This window comes from Schistocerca gregaria, chromosome 4 (assembly GCF_023897955.1).
Source record: "Schistocerca gregaria isolate iqSchGreg1 chromosome 4, iqSchGreg1.2, whole genome shotgun sequence".
Taxonomy (NCBI): domain Eukaryota; kingdom Metazoa; phylum Arthropoda; class Insecta; order Orthoptera; family Acrididae; genus Schistocerca; species Schistocerca gregaria.
This window is the reverse complement of record NC_064923.1, coordinates 224,110,701-224,131,658: the sequence shown is the minus strand read 5'-3', so window position 1 is coordinate 224,131,658 and position 20,958 is coordinate 224,110,701. Positions and strand designations below refer to the sequence as shown.

At 44.4% G+C, this 20,958-nt stretch overlaps 1 long non-coding RNA gene across 1 annotated transcript; it reads left to right on the top strand.

The window, feature by feature from the left end:
• The first annotated feature begins 2,511 nt into the window (after positions 1-2,511).
• Positions 2,512-20,689, top strand: LOC126267567 (uncharacterized). Its single transcript, XR_007549030.1, has 2 exons — positions 2,512-2,707; positions 19,489-20,689. It is a non-coding gene; the product is annotated as an uncharacterized LOC126267567 (long non-coding RNA).
• The last annotated feature ends 269 nt before the right edge of the window (positions 20,690-20,958 follow it).

Here is a 20,958-nt window from a genome sequence, read left to right as displayed (position 1 = left end):
TTCTCATTACCTTCGTCTTTCTCCGATTTACTCTCAAACCATACTGTGTACTCATTAGATTGTTCATTGCGTTCAGCAGATCATTTAATTCTTCTTCACTTTCACTCAGGATAGCAATGTCATCAGCGAATCGTATCATTGATATCCTTTCACCTTGTATTTTAATTCCACTCCTGAACCTTTCTTTTATTTCCATCATTGCTTCCTCGATGTACAGATTAAAGAGTGGGGGTGAAAGGCTACAGCCTTGTCTTACACCCTTCTTAATACGAGCACTTCGTTCTTGATCGTCCACTCTTATTATTCCCTCTTGGTTTTTGTACATATTGTATATGACCCGTCTCTCCCTATAGCTTACCCCTACTTTTTTCAGTATCTCGAACAGCTTGCACTATTTTATATTGTCGAACGCTTTTTCCAGGTCGACAAATCCTATGAACGTGTCCTGGTTTTTCTTTAGCCTTGCTTCCATTATTAGCCGTAACGTCAGAATTGCCTCTCTCGTGCCTTTACTTTTCCTAAAGCCAAACTGATTGTCACCTAGCACATTCTCAATTTCCTTTTCCATTCTTCTGTATATTATTCTTGTAAGCAGCTTCGATGCCTGAGCTGTTAAGCTGATTGTGCGATAATTCTCGCACTTGTCAGTTCTTGCCGTCTTCGGAATTGTGTGGATGATGATTTTTCGAAAGTCAGATGGTATGTCGCCAGACTCATATATTCTACACACCAACGTGACTAGTCGTTTTGTTGCCACTTCTGCTAATGATTTTAGAAACCCTAATGGAAAGTTATCTATCCCTTCTGCCTTATTTGACCGCAAGTCCTCCAAAGGTCTTTTAAATTCCGATTCTAACACTGGATCCCCTATCTCTTCTAAATCGACTCCTGTTTCTTCTTCTATCACATCAGACAAATCTTCACCCTCATAGAGGCTTTCGATGTATTCTTTCCACCTATCTGCTCTCTCCTCCGCATTTAACAGTGGAACTTCCGTTGTACTCTTAATGTTACCAGCGTTGCTTTTAATGTCACCAAAGGTTGTTTTGACTTTCCTGTATGCTGAGTCTATTCTTCCGACAATCATATCTTTTTCGATGTCTTCACATTTTTCCTGCAGCCATTTCGTCTTAGCTTCCCTGCACTTCCTATTTATTTCATTCCTCAGCGACTTGTATTTCTGTATTTCTGATTTTCCCGGAACATGTTTGTACTTCCTCCTTTCATCAATCAACTGAAGTATTTCTTCTGTTACCTTCTGCTACCTTCTTTGTACCTTCCCAACTTCTGTGATGGCCCTTTTTAGAGATGCCCATTCCTCTTCAACAGTGCTGCCTACCGCGCTATTCCTTATTACTGTATCTATAGCGTTAGAGAACTTCAAACGTATCTCGTCATTCCTCAGAACTTCCGTATCCCACTTCTTTGCGTATTGATTCTTCCTGACTAATGTCTTGAACTTCGACCTACTCTTCATCACTACTATATTGTGATCTGAGTCTATATCTGCTCCTGGGTACGCCTTACAATGCAGTACCTGATTTCGGAATCTCTGTCTGACCATGATGTAATCTAATTGAAATCTTCCCGTATCTCCCGGCCTTTTCCAAGTATACCTCCTCCTCTTGTGATTCTTGAACAGTGTATTCGCTATTACTAGCTGAAACTTTTTACAGAACTCAATTAGTCTTTCTCCTCTTTCATTCCTTGTCCCAAGGCCGTATTCTGCTGTAACCCCTTCCCTTACAACTGCATTCCAGTCGCCCATGACTATTAGATTTTCGTCCCCCTTTACGTACTACACGAATATGTAATAAAAATGGGTTCCTACTAAAAAAAAAAAAACACACTTGATATCCGTTTGACCTCTGGCAGCGCCATCTATCGGGCCAACCATAGTGCCATCTGTTTTCCCCCTTCAAGCTAGACGAGTTTCGTTCTTTGCAGTTTTTTTCGTTTGATAGTTATTTCGTGAGATATTTTGCCCGGTCGCCATCAATGGACCACCATGCATATGAAAAACATTGACGACTAGAAAGGACAGGATGGTAGGACATCTGTGAAGACAGCACGGAGTAACTTCCTTGGTATTAGAGGGAACTGGAAACGGTAAAAACCGTAAAGACAGAGATTAGAACACATCCAGCAAATAATAGTAGGGTCTTGGGTAGCAATTGCTACTGTCTGAGACGAAAGGGTTGGCACAGGGGAGACTGCTGAAAAAACATCTTATAGCCGAGGGCAGAACAGTGGTGGTTGTCACATTTACAGCGAAGTGCAACCAAGAGAGTTGACTTATTGGTTGCAAAGGTTTTCTTGGTTCTGAAGACGACCGGACGGTGGGCGGGTTGTGGAAAGAGAGAAAGCTGTCCGATTGGTGCGGTGACTCCGATCGACAGCCGGGCGGGCCCTGGACCCGTGGCCACACGCCGGCCCGTATCGTGTGTCTGTGTGCGGCCGGCCTGGTGCGGACCAGCTGGTTCCCTGGCGGCTGGACCGGAGTTCGCCCGGCGCTGCACGACTGGTCTGGTCTCCATCCTTGAACCCCGCCTCGCCGCTTATTTAGGTTGAGCCCCGCCGCCCCACCCTCCCGCCCCACTACGCCGACGCAGCCGCACTTTCACCGCTATATAAACTGCCGCACTGCATCCTCCTGTACCTCCAGTTGTTTCCTGGATCACAGCTCTGCACCATGTTCAGGTTCCTGGTAAGTATGCACCGCGGTCAGGAGGTGGCAGGAAGGCGCCCACGAGCAATACAGTAGTCGATATTTTCTACAAAATGACGCCTTAAACGTGCTCGGACTTTGTTCGTAATTTAAAGAAACAGCCTTTTAGTTGTGAAACTGGGGATAAGATGTACGAATGGTCAGATGTAAAGCCTTGAAATACAGCACCCACGACTCGAATGTCTTACATCAAAACTGCGTATGTCTTTGGGGTAAGTGCAGCTCATAGTTAAAGACTGTGAGGCAGACCTTCAAATATATTAAAATATATTTTTCAGTAACGTATAACACAATTTAAATTATCCAAAAGCACCTCGAATCTTTTCCTCACCTGTTTAATTTAAACAATGATAGAAAACTTGTTTGGAACTGTTGATACCGACTGATATTTTTCAAATACTTAGTAGCTATTCTTATGGCTGAACCTTGAAGTGATATTTAGCGCCATCTAGCAGAGGTTTTAGGATGTGGCTTGTATGGAGTACAGATGTTCTAGGCTTCTACAAGGCTCAAATAGCTCACTCTAAAGCAGTCATACCATTTTCCACATTACTAACCGGTGTGCTGCTTATAGGTAACGGGAATAAACCAACCTCTGTCCGAACAGGCTTCGACAGGCGCAACAGTACCGACCGACCACCATCTCACCCTAAGTCGATAGGCGTCACTAGCTACGAATGAGGAGGTGTATGTGGTGAGCACACCGCTCTTCCGGCCGTTGTCAGTTTTCATGACAGGAGCCGCTACTTCTCGGTCAAATATCTCTTTCATTGGCCTCAAAAGGGCTGCGAACACCGCGCTTACCAGCAGCGCTCGACAGATGGGCACCGGCACCCATTCAACAGCTAGCCAAGCCCGACAGCGCTTAACTTCGGTGATCTGACGGGAACCGTCAGTTGGTTCAAATGGCTCTGAGCGCTATGGGACTAAACTGCTGTGGTCATCAGTCCTCTAGAACTTAGAACTACTTAGACCTAACTAACATAAGGACATCGCAAACACCCATGCCCGAGGCAGGATTCGAACCTGCGACCGCAGCGGTCGCGCGGTTCCAGACTGTAGCGCCTAGAACCGCTCGGCCACTCCCGCCGGCCGAACCGTTAGTACCACGGCGGCGAGGGCGTTGGCTAGAAGGAATAAACAGGTGGCTTAATTTCCACTCTTGAAACCTGAGTCTCTGTACCTCTCTAATAAGTTTTGATGCATCATTACTCGTCGTTTATTACTCAAGCTACATTTCTGTTTCTGATATTGGCAATTACATCTGCTGTGATACAACCATGTTAAGTGTGCAAATGTTTCGCTTGAATGACTTTAATACGGTGACATGAGTTTCACAAACTTCTCGCTGAAATACGCTTGTGAGTCGTTTGTCGTTTCTTTCAGTTGCTAACAAAGTTCGTTGACTGATAAAGTACTTCAGTCGCATGCTTTTTATTGTTTCTCGAGGTGCGTTTTTAAGGTTTTCGCATTGTGTGCGACAAATACAACTGCCGATAACAAGTATTTTTGGACCATTCGAAGGGGAAAAATTTACAGTTGATACTACTATAAAACTGATGTACTTAATGGCAACAGGTCATACCTTAGCACCTACCGTCTAACTTAGAAAATAGTGCAATTCACCGACGCAGCAGTAAGAAATGCGAACGTCACCATCACATTACTCTCGTAAGTTGTTTTCAAATTTATGGAGGTCTTGAAGAGCATTCATAATTTTTTTCTGATAAACAGCAACACCCAAAACATACATAATAAGGGTCTTCTGCTGATCATATAATGCTTATTATGTTGGTCTCGTGAACACAGTAGGCATTTCATTGCTTCACTTATTCTCAGATTCCGTACTGCGATCCTGTTTAAGAAATCTAGCTGTAAAGTGACGTACGAAGTAAGGACAGCTGCATCATTTTATTCTCATGACCAAAGAATGTGATCCGATCCCTTCAACGGTTTGAATCTTAATTATGAGGTACATGTAAATTAAGATACCTGTAAGATCCCATTGTTATAAAGGAATATTAGCTAATTCGGTTTGTATAGAAGTGATGCGGCAATAAAAGAAACGAAACGCGATATAAATACGAAGAAAAACATAAATTTAAAAAACGAGATGATTTGTTTTAACAAACTCGCTGCTTATCGTAAGCAAACACAGTTAGTAAGAGATCTACGTTCCCAGAGCGGTTAACAAAAAATTTTACTAGTTGTAAAGAGCCTAATAATTTGCATTTGCTGTCTACAGACGTGCGCAATCGGATGCAGCTGTAGGTCTATAGGTGCCCTACTGCTAAACTTTCATGTTAGAAAGCGTATCTGTAGTTGCAGTAAAATGGAGACTTATGCACATTTTTTACGTCTGCTAAATTGAACACAGGTAAAGTGTACTCTTTCTAGTCGCGATCATTTCGCAAGACTTATGTGGTAGGAAGTAATTTACATTATGGAAACATCCCCCAGATTGTGGCTAAGCCATGTCTCCGCAATATCCTTTCTTCCAGGAGTGCTATTTCTGCAAGGTTCGCAGGAGAGCTTCTGTGAAGTTGGGAAGGTAGGAAACGAGGTACTGGCGGAAGTAAAGCTGTGAGGACGGGACTTGAGTCGTGCTTGGGTAGCTCAGTTGGTAGAGCACTTGCCCGCGAAAGGCAAAGGTCCCGAGTTCGAGTCTAGATCTGGCACGCAATTTTAATCTGCCAGGAAGTTTCAGGAAGTAATATGTTACCCCACTCATCTTGGAATGTACGCTCTCCAGATTTCAAGAGTAAACCATTTCCGTGATGTATAACACCTCTCTTGGAGAGTCTGGCATTGGAATCGTATTCCCTTGACGCTCTCGCACCGAGCAAAAGATCCCGTGAGGAAACTCGCCGCTTTTCGTTGGATTTTCTCCATTTGTTCTGTGACGCCTGTTGATTCACAATAGTCAAGAAACAACTGAACCGGCGTTTTGTACGTCAGTTTTTTACATTTCTTAACATTTCTCCAATGAATCTCTGTCTGGCATTTGCTTCTTCTAAAATTTATTTTGTGCAATCATTCCACTTGCTCTGGATGGTTAAAGAAATTTCCCGTTTTGGCGATTAGACTGATTTCTTTCATAACACTAAGTCAGACCTGGTGGTGCAACTGTGAAGCTCATATCTGGGAACGGAAAGGTCGCGACATCGAAATCGGCCGGTCCACGGATTTCTTCACCGTGCCATTAAACTCTCAGTTACATGAAGAATCGCCAGAAATGACAGGTGTTTCACATTTCACGGTAAACTGTAGGTCTCAGTTCGCCGGTTGGTTAAATGTTTCAGGTTAGGAATAGGCAAGTCACTGAAATGGCTTCCAATTGACAGAGTTGCACCAGGCGGCTGAGCGACACAAAGCTATTATGTAGTCTATTAATGATTTTATTGTATTATGTTAATCTTCGACGAAGCCACTTAGCTAAAATTTATATCCGAGAACTCTGTCGATCACATCCTTAACAATTAGCACACTTTCAACTCGTTTCTTCCACTTTTTGGTACTATTTCTAGAAATATGTCACCTCGGCACTTCACGCAAATGTTTCGGTCCATTGTTTTATTGTGACAGGAGCTGTTTTAACCTTGGCCGAGTGTACGTTTAGTTGATCTTTCGACTGCTGGTAAAATTTCCCAATCCACATCTTTTCGAACACTGACATACGCTTTCGAGAACAATTCTCTGCTGATTGAACCATTCAAGTGCCTCCCAGAGACCGGGTCAAAGCTTGAACTTAATAGCGGCTGCTCTCCAACCTACCAAGCACTCCTCTTCGCTCCACCACACGAAATATCAGTCATCGCCATAAAAGAGAACACTGGTCTCTTTGGAGTGCTCTCTATGGTGTACGATTGGTGTACTAGGTGGTCATGTGACTTTTCATCCCTGACATAAGCCATGGTAGTGAAGTGATGTTTATGTGCCTATCGGTTACATGGATTCAGTGCATTATGATGGACTGGTGAGAGGAAGTAACAGAATGGCAGAAAGTGTTCCAAAGTATCCATTACCACACCCTGAATAAAGATGACACACCAGCGTGTACTGTCCATTGTGTCTACGAGACGTGCTGTTATAACTCGCAGCTATGTAACACGACACAAAAATGCAGGGGACGGAAACGAATTTTTCCACCTTGTAAATGGAAATAGGTTTCAGGCCTCATTGGAATTTGCTGCTTTTAGGGAGTGCACGTCCATTTCATCCAGATGAAGAATTAATCCTGGGAAGGAAACTGCATCCAATGGAAATGTTAAGTCTGGTACCTCACAAAAGGTCACTTGTCACACCAGCAAATAAAGCTGTAGATCTGGAATGGGCCAAACAATAGACAAACTGGACAGCAGATGACTGTAGAAACGTATGTGGTTCGACGGGTCGCGATTTAAGCTCTTTTCAAACGATATCAAGGAGTAGATTGCACGGACGGCACAATTCAGCAAGTAATTGTAGTGTGTCGAGGGTGTACCTCACGTCGGAGCTGGTTCAGTGATGTTTTGGCGTGTTTTACGTAGAACGACTAGGGCCCTCTCGTTCAGGTTACCGTGAATATCAACCAGACGTTTGTTTTAATATTCTCAGTGACCGAGAGTTGTACTATCTTCTAAATCTTGATGAAAAGTACGATCGTCTTCCTACATGACTGCAGCCGGGTTCACAGACTGCAAACGTTCGTTTCTAGTTTGACACACACTCAAGCACGACGTCTTTTCCCACAGAAAATGTCTGAGACTATTTGGGTAGCGGCTGAAAGTTAGGTAACAACCCACCCGTAGTTTGGATGCTCTACGGGACATAATCATCAGTGCGTGGCTTCACTCGTATGAGATATGCCTGAGGAATGTTACGGATTCTCCTTCTCGCCAAACTGAAGGTATTATCAAGAGTAGAGACGTGTTACACGTTATCAGTTGATGCCTCCTGGGGGTGAGTACTGATGTGCTCGGCAGGCCACGCTGCAGATTAATAAAGAATACGAATACATTGAGATGGTGGTTTTAATCTTGAGGTGTTCTAAGCAGGCTGTCTGCTTCCCCCCTCCCCTCCCCCCATGCCCCTGCCCCGCCACAGCAGAGTGCAACACACAAAAAGTTCATACGACCGTGTGTGATGTTTTTCAACTAACGACTTCCATTGCTTTGAATGTGGGTTATGACGTCAGAGCGTTGAATTCATGGTTTTAATGAGTATAATATCTGTTCTTTCGGACATATCCGAAGCCTGCTAAGATAGGCGAGAAATCCCGGGTATGTGTTCCGGTCCGACACAAATTTTCGGTGCCTGATTGCGACTAGGGTCGGAAATTCAATTTTGTAATTTATTTTTTATGGAGTAAAAGTTTGCGGAATGAATTTTGCAGAAACGTTTCTCTTCTTTAAAACATTTTGGAGAATGTGATGAAGACTTGATCTGGAGATGTTGCTCTGATGCGATTTGTTAAACAACGACGTTGACATACTACGGCCGTACGTCCATACTTAACACTCGCTGCTCACGACTGACTGGTCGAAAGCACATCTCTTGTTTGTTGAAGCTGCCGCCGTAGTTACGTCATTTGTACGCCAGAAATAAAATCAGTCTCTGAACTTTTTGGGCCAGTGTTGTATATATCTGGTAAAGAAATGTATTCGAAAGAATCTAGTTCTCTTGCAATAGGAGAGGAAGCGGGGATTATTCTGCTGGATAGCGGGGCTGGCACGAGGGATATCCGGAAAGTAACTTACGATCTGTCAAGAAATTGAAACCACTATGAAAATCTTTTGCACGCATGTGTACGACAGTGTCTATAGTATGCCTGTCGGTTGCATCACTTCCCTCTTTTCAGATCTGAGCGCATGGTGAGCACAAAAGACGCGTACGAAATAGTGTCTCCCGCCAAGTATGAGGTCTTATTGAGAGATTCGCCTGATGTTATGATACCCACATTACAGAACTGGCATACAGTTCCTGCTTCGTGACTATTCTCGGTCGCAATATGCAGGGGCAGTCAAACTGCTCCTGCAGCGTTTTCGATGGGAAGTGTTTGATCACCCGCACTACAGCCCGTAATTGGCTCCCTCTGTGTTTCGTTTCTGCTCACATTAACTACTGGGTATGAAGACAACATTTTGGCTCAGACAACGAGCTGTAGATGAGTGTAGAGAATTCGCGGGAAACATAGGCAGCTATGACGAGGGTATTGAAAGTTGGTATAACGCTACGACAAATGTCTAACTTGGAATGGTGAATATGTGGAGCAGTGGCTGGAAGCTGTAGCTAACTGTTACTGACAAAATATTTCTGATTTTCAAAGTGGTTTCCAATTCGCGATCAACCGGAACTTACTTTCCGGATATCCGCCGTAATTCAGATGCAGAAAGTAAGATGGCGCAGCAGCTAAATAGGTAATAGAGCATGACGCAGTGTCCCATTTCCCTGCAGGCTCTCGACTCACTATTAAGGCAGAGAGCCGTGCATCAGTGGAAGGAGGAGTGCCTGGTTGCAGCAGAGCACCTACTGGCGACTCTGGCGCGACGAAATGATGTACATTCAGCCTCGTGAGATCAACTACACGGTTTCTTAAGTGACACTGAAGTCTCCAGCTACCGAGTGACGTAGCACAATGAGCCGCGTAGCTCCTCTAGCAATAGAACGTAAGCCTTGGTTATGCAAGAACACGCAGAGCCAGCAGGTGTGAATGATTGGTGGCCGCCCTCGCCGGCGATCCCACGGTGTCTGCGGCGCGCTGTGTCCTTGTCGGAGCAGCCAGGCGTCGCGGATCCCGCCAAGGCTACCAGCTTCGTGGACCGCCAGGTTCACGGCCGTCCACGTCCCAGGCAGTCTGCACTTGACTCCTCGTATATCAATGTTTGCCAACAACTACACTACAGCCACTCCACTCACGATCCCCACGAACCTGACCCTGCGGAATCACATTCTTCGCAGTAAACTTTCTTTGCGCGAGTCTCCACTCAGTGCTCTTCATTAAAACCATCAAAGCTCTTTCTTTCCACAGATGGAAACAACATCTAGCTACTTATAGTTTGCAGTAGGAGCGGGGGAGGACATTTGTGTTTATCGTTGCATCAACACGAGGTCGTTAGAGACGGAGCACAAATTCGGATTAGGGAAGGACGGAGAAGGAAATCGGCCGTGCTCTTTCAGAGGAACCGTCCCGGGATTTGCCTTCAGCGATTTAGGAAAACCACGGGAAACCTAAATCTGGATGGCGGGACGTGGGTTTGAACCGTCGTCCTGCCGAATGCAAGTCCAGTGTGCAAATCACAGGGCTGCCTCGCTCGGTTCTACTTTCCTAGTTTTAAAATCATTTTCTTCATCATTATCATCATCTTCCTTTCAAGGATTAGGCTATTCACGGATCCGAACTCACAGACACATAAAATCATGCCCATCACTTTCGAGGTCTTCCATTCGGCTTGTAGTTCAGGATCTTCTGGAGAAATCTGTGACCTGGAATTCTCATGAGGTGTCTCCAATCTCTACATTTTCCAATTTTTTTCACTCATGTTGAAAATATTTAATTCTGTTCTAATATCTTTATTTCTAATCATACCACTTCTTGTGCATCTCTTCGTCTTCCTTAGGAACCTCATCCCTGCTATTTGAATTTTATTTTATATCCATATTTATTTATTAATTTTTGTAACGCAGCTTTCACTTCCATAGGGTAAAACAGGTACCACCACCACTTTATATAAAGTCAGGATGGTCTTTTTTTGTACTGAATGGCCGAATGTACTGTTAATGGTATCGCAGACAGCTTGGAATATGCGTATTTTATTTTCAGTGTCATAGCCAAAATCAAAGCTTAGAGCACAGATCAGTATACCAGTTGAATGAAATATTCAAGAAAAAAACGAATATAGTGACATTCAGAGGAAAATATCAAGTCAGATCAAAAATTGTTTTGGATAGTTCAGTTTTAAGTGTCTCATGGCATGGGTGTGACGGCATAGGTAGGGAGATTACTGTTCCTATTTTCCTGTATACTCGAAGAAGGAAGCCAGAAGGAGGTTGATAACGCTGGTACACTACGTTTCAGTCGACAAACATCAAACATGCGCCTTAGAGAAAGAGATATCTAAAGGGGGGTGGGGTGATTCGGGGGGAAGGGGACCGAACATCGAGGTCATAGGTCCCACCGGGAAGGATGGGTAAGGAACCATCCCGGCATTTGTCTGAAACAATTTAGGGAAGTCATGGAAAATTAAATCAGGGCGGCCGCAGGCGGGTTTGAATCATCGTCCTCCCGAATGCCAATGAAGCGTGCTAACGACTGAGCCACCTCGCTCGGTAAAGAGATATCTGAGAATATTCGCCTGCATGCTTTTTCGTTCCTTGCAAATTCCGCGAAAGAAGCAAGTAGAAGGCAAATAAAGCTAATACATTACGGCTCTGTCTATTGATAAGAAACACGCACCTTAGAGAAAGAAAGAAATATCTGAGAAAATACGTCTGGATTGTAGCACCGTATTAAAAAAATCTGATACGAAGACATTAGAAGCATTTTAGATGTGATGTAACAGAAAGCTGCTCAAAATTAAATGGACTGATAAGATAAGAAGTGGGAGAGGTTCTAACCAAAATTGGCAGGAAAAGACATATACATAAAACAAGAATGACGAGACATGTGTTATGACAACAAGAAAGAATTTCGATGGGGCTTAAATAGTTATAGAGGAAAACGAAGATTGAAATAGTTACAAACAAAGAAATGAACTCGTAGTGTCCTACTCTGTAAAAAAAATCGCAGGACTCCTCAAGAAGCCGGCTGTCGTGGTCGAGCGGTTCTAGGCGCTTTAGTCTGGAACCGCGCTGCTACTACCGTCGCAGGTTCGAATCCTGCCTCGGGCGTGGATGTTTGTGTTGTCCTTAGGTTAGTTAGGTTTAAGTAGGGGACTGATGACCTCAGATGGTAAGTCCCACACTGTTCAGAGCCATTTGAACACTGCTCAAGAAAGCAGTCAAAGATTCATGAAAAGAAACAACAACAAAAAAGTTTGTATCCTCGACAGGCGCCGTACGACGGGTTACAGAGAGTAAAAATGTACAACGTGAACCAGGAACTCTCCGACAAAACTTCGCAAGATGTTCAGGCATATTTTGTGCCTATTTTGATATGACGAACGCGTGGCTCCCAGTCATTCATTACAGAGTGGTTGCATTTGCTTTGATTTCTTACACCAGATCTTTATATCCAAACTACACTGAAAATATCTGGAAGACAGCGCAAATATCGACAGCGTTCGCTGTGTGTCTTGCTGGCAACAATCTCCTTCGCATCACTCGCGGTAACTGACGTTAAGAACAGTAATACCCGCTTTTCTCTTCGTCCTCGAGCTGTTTTTCGGGCTGTGCCAGTTGTACATTAACGAGGAAACACAGAGATATGGATCGGATTACTGACGAAGATTTGGCTGATGTGAACTTCGTGTATCGGTTCACTGAATAGAATGGATTGGTTGGCTCATTTGGAGCAGGGGACCAAACAGCGAGATTACCTGTCACATCGGATTAGGGCCGTGCCGTTTCGAATAAAAGCGTGAAGCGATTTAGGAAAATCACGGAAAACCTAAATCAGGACGGATGGACGCGGTGTTGAACTGTCGTCTTCCCGAATAGAATGGAAGAGCAGCACAATGACGCTAGGCTGACTTGTTCCCACAACACAAACTGGTTCAAATGGCTCTAAGCACTATGGGACTTAACATCTGAGGTCATCAGTGCCCTAGACTTAGAATTACTTAAACCTAACTAACCTAAGGACATCACACACATCCATCCCCGAGGCAGGATTCGAACCTGCGACAGTAGCAGCAGCGCTATTCCGGACTGAAGCGCCTAAAACCGCTCTTCCATAGCGGCCGGCTCCACAGCCACGTCACAGCAGTTTTGCCTCTCTACATATGAGCCTACGAGAAAACGGATCCTTCGTGTTAGAATGATTGTGTATAACAGCCGTTTTATTTGTTGATGAAGGTATTTTCACAGGGAAAATAGTAAATGCGATAACAAAGCGAATTAATCATATTACATCATTACCCAACTATCATCGGAGACCACTGTTCCCTTGTAGCGGAATACTCAGTAGTTCTCTCAAATTTTGTCGATGGGGTTCTGTACTCAATTTGGTGGAAGTCGAAACGCACGGCACGGAATGCCACAGGAGTGCCGGCAGGCATCGCAGCTGTTACAAGGGGAGGCATTTGCCTTTTGCGGCGATAGGGATCGTGTGCCCTTTAAGGAAGGTTGCGTCAGCGCACCCACCGGGCGACCTGTGCAGTCAGTGGGCGGGGCGAGAGAACAGCCGGTGCGGGCGCAGCGCAGCCGGGAGAAAGCGGCGGCCCGGACTGCCGGCGCAGCAGGGTGGGGGAGGACGGCCGCACGTGACTCCCGGCTCACGTGCGCGCAGCACTGCTCGCCTCGCCGACGTCAAGGCGTCCACCACCGACGCGTTCACTGAATGTTACCTCCGTCTGGCTGACTGATGACTCCGCACTAATTACCGCAAGCAACTCAAGATTCTTATCCATTTTCGCAAAATGTAGGACAATGCCAAGTGAATAAAGCGATAAAGGTTTCAAAATTCTGACACGAATTATATACAGACGAAGGGAAATATTGGTAGAAGCCGACATCGAAGAGGGTGGTTTCTGGTACACACCAGACAACAATGATCCTATGACTTCCAGGGCAGGTTAAGAAAGGCAAATCTACGGTATCACGTTTATACAAAATTATTAAGGCTTTCGTGGCCACTTGTTGACAAACTGCCTATTGGCTTCTGTCTCGGGTTCTTCGGCCGACGTTCATCTAATGATTTTTCTGACGTTTCGCCAGCACGAGTGGCTGGCATTGTCAAAGCTTCACCCTCCATTGCCGGTGGTGAACTGGAGCCGAGCTCGCGGGCGTAGACTATATGTACCTGGCGCGCCGACGTCCGAGGGCTTCTTCGCGGTCATTTCCGGTGCGGTTCTCCTCTTGGTGCCTGCGACGGTCGTTCGCTGCACTACGGGAAGCCAGGATCCGTTTACCTTAAGCCTTTCCTCTTTCTTGTTGAAACTGTTCGCGTGTTTGCGTATTTCTGCAGCATCTCTGAACAAGCGTGTGCGATAGTGCTTCTCTACAGCCAGAACTTCCGTGTCGGCGAATTTTATTACGTGGTCGGTCTCATTCAGTGCGTGTTCTGCCACGGCCGATTCCTCCACCTGCCCCAACCTGCCCCAACATGCAATGTCGCTTATGCTCTTTGATCCTGGTGTTAATTGATCGTCCAGTCATTCCGACGAAGTTTTCCGCATATGCATGGTATACGGTATATTCCCGACATTGCAAGTGGGTCTCTTTTCTCCTTCGCCGATCTAAGACACTCTTTGATCTTCCTTGTCGGTTTGAAAATCGTCTTTACGCCATGTTTGCGCAATATACGGCCGATTCTGTCCGCCACTCTGGGAAAATATGGCAGAAAGGCCGTACCCGACGTTTTCTTTTTCTGGTTCCTTACTTTGCCGAGTGTTTGGCTCTGTTACACTTCCAGTATAATTTGTGGAGTAGTCATTGCTAATCAGAACAGTGTCCAGGTGTTGCATTTCTCGTTTTAGGTGTTACGGCTCACATATTCGTCCTGCTCTCGTTACGAGCGTACTAATCATGCCTCTTTTCCGGCTCGGGTGGTGGTTTGACAGTTTGTGCAGGTGTGTGTGTCGGTTTTCGATACACGCTGTGTCCCAGGTTTTCGCCGTCCCTTGTGACCAGCACATCTAGAAATGGCAGCTTCTTGTCCTTTTCTACTTCCATGGTAAATGTTATGTTGGAATGGATGCTGTTCAAGTGTCTTAGGAAGTGACCGAGCTGTTCTTCTCCATGGCTCCACACCATGAAAGTATCATCGGCGTACCTGTACTATACCTTACGTTTGCAAGTCGCCAAGTCCAATGCCTGTGCTTCGAATTGTTACATGAAGAAGTTGGCCATCACTGGACTAAAAGGACTACCCATGGCGACGCCTTCCAGCTGTTCGTATAAATCGCCATTCCACGTGAAATAGCTCGTGGTGAGACATGCAGAGAGCGACAAGTTGTCTACAACTTGTACAGAAAGGTAACTGCAGTTAAAGGAGTCGAGAGTGGAGAGAAGCACTAGTTGAGATTGAGGGAGGATTGAAGTCTATTCCTGATGTTATTAAATTTGTATATTGAGCAGGGAGAAATTTCGAAAGCCAATTAAAGCTCAAGGAGAAGAAATAAGAACTGTAAGGTTTGACGATGACACCGTAATTATGTAATGATGGCAAAGACGGTGGCAAAGCACTTGGAAGAGCAGAACAGAATGGATAGTACCTTCGAAAGAGGTTTTGGGGTGAACATCAACAAATGCAAAACAGCGATAATGTGATGTGGACGAATCAGGCACTGCTGGGAGAATTTAATTGGAAAGTAAAGCACTAAAAGTTGTAGATGAGTTTTGTTATTTGAGCAATAAAGTAATTAATGACAGGCGATGTAGGAATGATGCAGGCTGGCTATAGCAGAAGAAAAAGCATTTCTGAGAAAGGTAATGGTTAACACCTAATTACAGTGTGTCTCGAAAAGAATCATGCAATGTGGGTCGTCTATATTTCTGAAATTGATAAACATATACAGTCAACTACGTTTTTTGGTGAATGAGAAACTGAAAAGTTTTTTTCATACCTTTTCTCAAGTCTTCAATATGACCCGTTGAGATGCACGGGGTATGTCAATGCGGTATTCAAATTATTTCGACACTGCAGCGAGCGTGTCTTAAGTTACAGCTTCCACAGCTACTGTTATGCGAAGTCTCAGTTCATTCATTGTTGTTGGTAACGGAGACACATAAACAGAGTCCTTTATAAATCCCCACAAGAAATAATTAAATACAGTCAGGTCCGAGTGACTTTGGAGACGAGTAATGTAAGGCTGAATCATTTGGTCCAATACGACCGATCCATCGCTTTGATTTAAAAATTCCTACACTTCCAGATGTCAGTGTGGCGGTGTCCCATCCTGTCGGTAAATGAAGTCGTTCGAATCAGTCTCCATCTGTTGGAAACTAAAGTTCTCAAGCATGTCTAGATATGTATTTCCTGTAATAGTGTTCTCGGCAAAGAGAAGTGGACCTTTCACCTTTTCCCGTGAAACTGCACAATACACATTAAATGTTGAGGTGACAACTTTATGTTGTTGTTCCGTACTCCATATTCTCGCATTATGAAGGTTCATCTTTCTATTAAAATGGAATGTCGCCCCGTCACTCAACACTAAGCGTGGAAGAAAACTGTCATTCTCCATCTTGCCAAGAACGAAATTACGGATCTCCACAAGTTGTTGTTTGTCATCTTCTCGAAGAGCATGAAGTAGCTGGACTTTGTATGGTTTCACGTGTAATCGTCGACGCAACACTCGACAGACGGACTCGGGGGCATGCTGAGCGTCGAGCTGCACTGCAAACGGATTTCTATGACTCCTTGTGAAACTATGGCGGATTCGTTTGACGTCTGTGTCAGACACTCGGGACGGCCCTGTTTCTCGGAACTGTGTATGCTACCGTCTAATGCTCTGTACATCAGGAGGCTCCACACCATACCTAGTACGAAAGTCACGCTGAACAGGTATTACTGATACGCACTGCGCAAAACGTAGAACACAAAACACTTTCTGTCGTACGGACACCATTTTTACGCGAACTGAAGTGGGCGCAACTGCTGCTACCTAGGCGGAACCATGTAAAACTTGGGAGTTTGCTCTTTCCAAAAGTACGTTGTTCATGCACATATCTCAAATAATATAATAGTTACGATAGTTTAAATCGGATGATTCTTTTTGATACACCCTGTAAATTTAAGTGTCAGGAAATGTTTCCTCAGAGTGTTTGTCTGGAAAGTAGCCTTGTACAGAAGTAAAACGGGAATGATAAGCCTTCGGACTGAAGAGTACAACAACAACAACAGTAACATAGCGACGTAGCTATTCAGTGCTTACCGTTTTGCTGAAAAAATTATAGAGAAAGTAAAGATAGTTCAACGTTTTTCAACTTACTTTGTAAGTGTTCTATGACGACAATTTCTTTTTTTTCCGGCCTCCACTCGGTCACTAAAATTAAAACCACAGTGACACTCCGGTGAAACTTTGCCCAAGTATGTTGTGCACTGTGTCTTGTACCCCCTCTATCCCATCACGACTCACTTTCCAGTTCGGTGCGTAGAGTGACCAAGTGAGTGTGCATAGAACGTATTCCGTTAAGCATGAAGTCCTACTCAGAGGTTTCACCTGATTTCATTTTTATTTTTCTGGAGTCATCAGTCTCCTGTCTGCTTTGATGCAGTGCTCCACGAATTCCTCTCCTGTGCCATCTCGGAGTAGCACTTGCAACGTACGTCCTCAATTACTTGCTGGATGTATTCCAATCTCTGCCTTCCTCTATAGTTTTTGCCCTCTACACTTCCCTCTAGTACGACGGATGTATTTTCCTGATGTCTTAACAGATGTCCTATCATCCTGTCAGTTCTCCTTGTGAGTGTTTTGTACATACTCCTTTCCTCTCCGATTCTGCGCAGGATCTCCTCATTCCTCAACTTACCAATCCACCTAATTTTCAACATTCGTCTGAAGCACCACATCTCAAATGCTTCGATTATGTTCTGTTACGGTTTTCCCACAATCCATGTGTCACTACCATAGTATGCTGTGCTCCAAACGTATATTCTCAGAAATTTCTTCCTCAAGGTAAGGCCAATGTTTGATACTAGTAGGTTTCTCCTTGGCCAGGAATGCCCGTTCTGCCAGTTCTAGCCTACTTTTGATGTCTTCCTTGCTCCGTCCGTCAATGGTTATTTTCCTGCCTATGAAGCAGAATTCCTTAACTTCATCTACCACGTGACCATCTATCCTAACGTTAAGTTCCTCGCTGTTCTCACTTCTGCTACTTCTGATTACTTTTATCTTTCTTCAGTTCACTCTCAATCCATATTCTGCACTCATTACACTTCATTCCATTCACTGTAGCATATCATACTTATTCACTCTTACTCAGGATAGCAATGTCATCAGCGAATCATATCACTGATATCCTTTAACCTTGAATTTTAATTCCATTACTGAACCTTTTTTTGATTTCTATAATTGCTTCTTCGATGTACAGATTGAACATCCTTTTTAATCCCAGCACTTTGTTCTTAGTTGTCCATAATATACCCTCTTAGCTCTTGTATTGGGAGGAAAACGCTTTTAAGGAAAGAGGTTGTACCACAAAATGATTAATGCTTGTGGTGTGCGTACTGTAAGACCTTCGGTACACACACCATCAGATTATTTGACTTGTCGCTCTATCGAAGTAGCCGAGTGTGAACAATATGTCTTGTGGTCTTATCGTGGCGTGTTTATCTTCTGCCGTTAGGTCAGACGTTAGAAATGCCACTTGCATGTTTAGAGTAGCAGATTGACGGTGACCAACTTTAAACAGAACTTGATTAATTTTCATACACATTTATTAAAATAATAAAAGGACAGACATTGCGTAACTTGATTCTGGATGCTGTTTACAATTGACAATCTGAAGTTCCTTTGGTCTTGGTACGTTAATCTTATTCTCACATATCTCTGATAATTGACAAAGTGTCTGTTCATTTATCTTCATGGCTATGTACAGGAATATAGTAATCTCATTAGGCGCAGACTGAAACTTGACTACAGACTGTTGCAGACAAATGCAGACTGACTAATTGGAGGTCTGTACACTCGTTATAATACCTCACGCGTTCAGGTATCACTGCGCGAGTGTGATCCACGAGGAGATAAGGTTCTACGTTAGCAGCAATCTCATTGCCTGCGTGACATTAATACGCGGATCGGCGGAAGCAGAATTTGGTCCGTCTCTAAGACAGCGCCATCTCATAGTGCAGAGAGGGACGAGCGCTGCGTCTGCGCTGTTGTGCTTAGCGGGGCGCGCTGTAGTGGGTAAGATGTGTATGGGCTGACTACGCGTAACTATGTACACAACAAGACCTTACCACAAATTTCCACAGAAATTTGCCTTGCACGATATTAGGAAGGGGGACCAGTTGTTTTGGCTCTTAAGTGTATTTCATATTGGTAGTCAAAAACCTGTTTCGTATTCGGAACACAGGTTCAATTACTGCTCTTTTGTGTTTGCTCAAGGAAGAGCCACATTTCCTTACAAAGTATTAGGAAGTTTTTGTCGTAAGTTCTATGGGACCGAATTGCTGAGGGTCATCGGTCCCCAGGTTTAGACACTACTTAATCGAACTTAAATTAACTTACACTAAAAACAACATACACACCCATGCCCAAGGGAGGACTCGAACCTCCGACGGGAGGGGGAGGGGGATATTGGGAGGAGCCGGCCGGGGTGGCCGAGCGGTTCTAGGCGCTACTGTCTGGAACCGCGCGACCACTACGGTCACAGGTTCAAATCCTGCCTCGGGCATGGATGTGTGTCATGTCTTTAGGTTAGGTAGATTTAAGTAGTTCTAAGTTCTAAGGGACTGATGACCTCAGAAGTTAAGTGCCATAGTGCTCAAAACCATTTGAACCATTATTGGGAGGAGAACGCTTAAGGAAAGAGTTGTACCAGAAAATGATTAATACTATTTACAGTTATTTATCTGACTGTGATGTGAAGCTCAGTTGCACATGCATTTCTAACCAGATCTTATGCGTATCACAATTACTGAGAAGTGCACTATTGGAGATAACGTTGTTGCCCCGCAGGTACTGCTGTTTCTTGTGGCGCTGGCAGCGTGCGTGCTGGCGACCCACGAGCCGGGCCACACGGAGAGCGGCGGTGGCGCCTCTGGCGGCGTCCGCTACGGCGCGGGCGCGGGCAGCGTTTCCTCCGAGGGCGGGCACGGCCGGGAAGCCGGCTACGGCGACGCCTTCGGCCACGAGACGCACGGCAAGCAGTAGCCGGGCGCATCCCCGCTCACTCTGCACACCGCCGCTGCCACGCCTTCATCACCGCCTCTCACCACCGCCGACAGCACTCAGCACAGTGACACACTACTCCTGCGTCGAAATGCATACCCGAGAACATGTCAGTACAGACATTAAGTAATGGCAGAAGCTCTCGCGATGTCCTACGTAAGCAGAGCACAACATGTACCCGAAAGGACTAATTGCCGCAGATCATCTCTAAAGGTATTTGCAATCAGATTGCAGTAAAAGTAACATAGGCCAGAATACCCTCATCGTCTACTGCGTCACATGACTGATGTCTTCTGGAGGGTTGCCTTATGAACACAAGCTGCTGCCATGTATGTGGCGAACAATTTCTGCAAAGACATACCATGAGAGACTAAAACTGTGGGCCATTTGTAGTTGAACCCAGACTCTTACTGCAATAGTAACACTGGCGTGATTGGAGACCTGCACACAATGTCTATTTGCCAGTGCCTCAGTAAGTGTCTCTTATTTCAAAAACGAAACAATAACCTCTTTGAAAGCACCATTACCGTAAGATATCGCCTGTAATGCCGTATATATTTGCACAGTTATTAAAGTGCTACATGTCTCTACGTTAATGAACAATGTACAGAGCAGCTTAAATAAGATCCAAGAGCAGAGAACAGCAGTATTAATAGAACTGAGTAGTCTATCTAAGACCTGTATTGCTTCTATCAACGAAAAAAGCAGGCCTAAAGTGAGAAGCTTATATCTCATCTCGTCGCCATAGTGACAGCGCTGTATCTGGCACTGCACCGGGTTTTATGCTTGTTGGAAGACGACAGAGGCAAAATGTCATAAGCTTCTGTTGTGTTAACTGTGTTAAAATCATGTCTGTGCAACTAGTATTTCATGAGTCAATTCTGTGTGTCACAAATAAAACAGCACCATTTTCGGAAGATATTTACACTTGCTTCAAATAAACACTTACATCATCTTCATTTATCAAATAAATGTTTTTGTACAAAAAGCTTTTGTTATCTTTAAGTGTTCTGCTGATTTTAAACGACCAACTAATCAAGAAATTATCACGCACCATCGAGTATAAATGTGCAGTACATCATATTTGTCTTGAACGTTACCTCTTCTCTGTGAGACAGAGAGTTATGAATGAATACAAAGTGTCTTAACTTAATATTGTCTCAGTTTCTGATTTGTGTGTAAAACATTCCTATTCGCAGTAAGACACATTCCCTATTTATTAACTATGCTAAATGATGAACTGATGACATTACGTCT